At 40.4% G+C, this 4167-nt stretch overlaps 1 pseudogene; it reads right to left on the bottom strand.

The window, feature by feature from the left end:
- Nucleotides 1-626: 626 nt before the first annotated feature.
- LOC119530242 lies at nt 627-1099 on the bottom strand (annotated as a pseudogene).
- Nucleotides 1100-4167: the final 3068 nt, after the last annotated feature.

Below are 4167 nucleotides of genomic sequence, written 5' to 3' on the forward strand. Positions count from 1 at the left end.
TTCTTGCCATTGAGAGGGGGCTAAGAACTCTGATTGTCTGTCACCAAGTGGACAATGTCACATTTTATCTGGGAACTTTTTCTGAATACTTTAATTTTCATATGGCGTGAAAAAAATTAGAAGGGCTGGCTTTTTATATTCAAGCATTCTTTTCTTCCAGCCATCTTCAAGGCAGGTATAAGTCATTCGAGGGTGGATGAGCTAGCTTTGCTAAGAAATAAACAACACCCTATATCCCAGTGGTTTACAACAGCAAACATTCTCTCTTGCTCACATTACATGTAGTGGCTTTGGGTCAGCTGCTGCTGTTTGCTCCTGGTGGCTTCTCATCTGCAGACCCAGATTGAAGGAGCAGCACCATCTGGGACATGTTGCGTGGCAAAGGGTAGAGATGTATATGATTAGGGAATATAGAAAAGTTTACAGGTTTTCATATTTTATTCTTGAGTTAAAACACAATGATACTTTAAGAAATTTAAGCCTGGATTATCTACCTGTATATTATAATTCATGGGTTGTCTTTGATACATGTATATTATACATATATATATATATATATATATATTTTTTTTTTTTTTTTTTTTTTTTTCTGAGTTAGTCAGATCTTTATTAAAAAATCTGCCCTCTTAGCATTTTTCACCAACTCGGGGAGAAGAAACCTTCACAGGCTTCACAATCTTTGTTTAGGTGCTGCCTTTTTGGGAGCCTTTGCAGCAGCCATTGCTGTCTTTTTAGATGCTTGTTTAGCCTTTTTTGCTTCTTTGGCAGCCCTGATAGCTTGTTCTCGTTGAGCCTTTCTAACTTCGGGTTTCTGATTCCTCTTGGCCATAATATCAGCAAGAGATACACCAGTGATAGCCCTCTGGAATTTAACTGCACGGCGAGTTCTTTTCTTTTGAATTTCTTCTGACTGCCCCTTTTAATGCTTTCTTCTGTAGAGGACAGTCCAGTTTATCTGCCGAGGGTTCCTCTTGGAAAGGAATGCCGACTTGCATTTTGCATTAAGAAATCGGAAAACCTTTCCATCGGTCCTGGTGTAGCACCTCCCATGTCCAGGATAGATCTTGTACCCACTGAAACTGCAAAGCTCGACCTTCATGGCTGCAGACGCCGGGAGACAGGGATGATGGCAAAGGGCTGATACATAATTTTTATCTGGGGCCAGTATTTCTTCTAACAGTACTCTTGGTCTGTCTGTTTGCTAAAGCTGCTAGAATGCAATTTTTCCAAAATTGGACTGGCTTTTGCAATGGGAATTTATTAGCTTACAAATTTATAGTTTTAAGGCTGTGGCAAGGTCCAAATTAAGGCATCAACAGGAAGATACGTTTTCTGAAGAAAGTCCTATGACATCTGGGGTTCCTCTGTCACATGAGAAGGCACATGGCTGGCATCTGCTGATCCTAGGTTTTGTTGCTTTCAGGTTCTGGCTCTTTCCATTTCTGTGGGTCCTTTCTTGCTTCTCTGAGGCATTTGTTTCCAAGCTCTCTGGGTTTTTCTCTCTCTGAGCCCTCTCAGCTTTTCTGTCTTTTATTCTCTTCATAGAGTAGTCTAGTAAAAGGATTAAGACCCACCTTGAATTGAGTGGGTCACATCTCAATTGAAACAACCTAATCAAAAGGTCCCACTTCCACTAGGTCTGTACTCACAGGAATGGATTAAAAAGAATTTGACATTTTCTGGGTCATAACAGCCTCAACCAGAACTGTCTCTTTCTAATATTGTTCACTTTAGGAAGTACAAATTAATTTCATGTTAGTGCAAGTAGACTTAGAGAAGACAGAGGTGAGAAGAGAGTAGATCAAAGTAATTTTGATGAAAAAGAAAAATGTGATATATGAGGCAACTTCATTTGGAGCACAATAGTTTACCCAGTGGCTGCCTACATAGACAGTGTGGATTCTATGGGCCCTGAGTTCGAATGTAAGGCTGAATATTCAGTTGCCAAAACAGTGGTGTTTCACAAACATCAGGAAATACGTGGTGCTTGGAAAAAAACTCTTTTCCTTCCTGTTAAGTATCTTAAATTCAACACTTTGTAGAGAGGCATAAGGCTTAGTTCCAAGCTGAAATGATTATAATAATACCTTAGAATGTATAGAAATTTTCAAAATTAATCCTATAGAGGGTTTTTTCCTCACGTTTTCTGATGATGTGGTCAGGACATCTCTCTATCTGATCAAAGCAGAAACCAAGGCATGTAGCAGTTCAACAGGAGTGTGTCCCTAAGTTCACCAGCTCATTAGTGCCTGGTCAAATACCCAGATACCTCAGGCAAAAGGATATAGTGATGCTTGACTGGTCACCAACCCCTGATAAGAATGAATGACTTTTTTCCTGAGGTCTGGTTGTGACAGGGAGGAGGGCATAGTGGTGGACAATGGGGTACTGTTAGGAGAAAAAAGAGAAATGAGGAAGAGAGAAAAAAAGAGGAAGTGATGAAAAGGGAACACAAACCTGTGTGTTAAATTTTTAATGGCCTAAAGAATGAGTGGGAGTTCAAGTGCAAACAATAATTAAATGAGTAAGAGAGGAAACTAGTTGATTTCGTGAATTATTTAAAGAAAATAGTCATGAATAATAGATATTTTAAATTTTGACTAGGTAGAGCCATTGAAGTCCAGCTGATGTGCAGAAATGCTTGCCGTTGGTGTACTTGGGTTTATGGCCAGTAATGAGCATACTGATAAAGTCTATTGACTTATTATTTACTTATTCTTTCATCAGCTGTAAAAATTAGGGCACTCAAGAATGGTGACAAGCAGTTTATTTTTTCCTGTTAAATTCAGAAATGTAATAAGTCTGGCTTGTTTTAGAAAAAAGGTTTGTATAGGTTTTATAGCTGTGCCTTTTTTGTTTGGTTGTGTTTTGTTTTTGTTTTGTTTTTAATTATGGGAGTTTATTTAAAAGTTTATGATTCAGGAATCAGCCACCATCCAAAGCACATGTTGAAAGAAACTCCACCAAGAGAGTGAAAAGGGGAAGCTCAGAGACGGTGAACACAGAAGCAAGCAAGAGAATATTCTGATTGGATGACGTTAAGTTTCCATTTTACCTAGGGGGATTTTACATAGGGGTATCTTAGATTAATTAGCATGGTATATCTCTAATAGACCAAAATTGGTTTATCACCGGGTAATACTTATCTGCAATTCTGTAGGGTGTGTTCCATTGTTCCGTTTTCACAGACAGTCCCTGTGGGTCAGTTGGTTCTGTCTTCTGAAAAATCTTTTCTCAGAAAGTCTGACTGCCCACGCATAATGAACAATGCTTCTTTTATGTTGCCATAGAAAGGCAACACGCAATGCTGGAGGCCATTTTATTTTAATTAACAATTTCCCCACCCCCTCCTTTGGTCATGTTTCAAATGGTCTAATTGGAAACATGAGCAAAACACTCTGGTCACCACCAATGATTTCTGTTTTGGTTTGCTAATGCTGCAGAATGCAAAACACCAGAGATGGATAGGCTTTTATAAAACGGAGGTTTATTTCGCTACACAGTTACAGTCTCAAGTCCATAAAGTGTCCAAGGCAACACATCAGCAACCGGGCACCTTCACCGGAGGATGGCCAATGGCGTCCGGAAAACCTCTGTTAGCTAGGAAGGCAGCCGGCATCTGCTCCAAAGCTCCAGCCTCAAGAAGGCCTTCTCTCAGGACGTTCCTCTCTAGCAAGCTTGCTCCTCTTCAAAACATCACTCCCAGCTTCACTCTCTTCCCTCTCTTTGAGTCGGCTCATTTATATAGCTCCACTGATCAAGGCCCACCCCTGAATGGGCAGGGCCACGCCTCCATGGGAACATCGCATCAGAATCATTACCCACAGCTGGGTGGGGCACACTCCAAGCAAATCCAACCAGTACTAAACCGTCTGCCCCACACAAGACCACAAAGATAATGGCATTTGGGGGACACAATACACTCAAACCGGCACAATTTCTTTTCTTGTTAGGCAGTTATGTAGGCTCATTTTGTTTTTTATTTTTTACTTTGAATTTTTTGTGTTTGTCTTCTGTCTTGATTGTGGTGAAGTTTGCTGGACAGGCAGTCAGATTGTCTAGAGCCATCTGTTTTGCAAGACCACTGATGCTAATCTGTCAACTTTAGCTTGGAATGCCTATGAGCCAGATTGGTTTTTCCAAAAGGATCTTGTGGGAGCCTGGGGC

The sequence above is a fragment of the Choloepus didactylus genome, chromosome 3 (assembly GCF_015220235.1).
Source record: "Choloepus didactylus isolate mChoDid1 chromosome 3, mChoDid1.pri, whole genome shotgun sequence".
In the NCBI taxonomy this organism is placed as follows: Eukaryota; Metazoa; Chordata; class Mammalia; order Pilosa; family Megalonychidae; genus Choloepus; species Choloepus didactylus.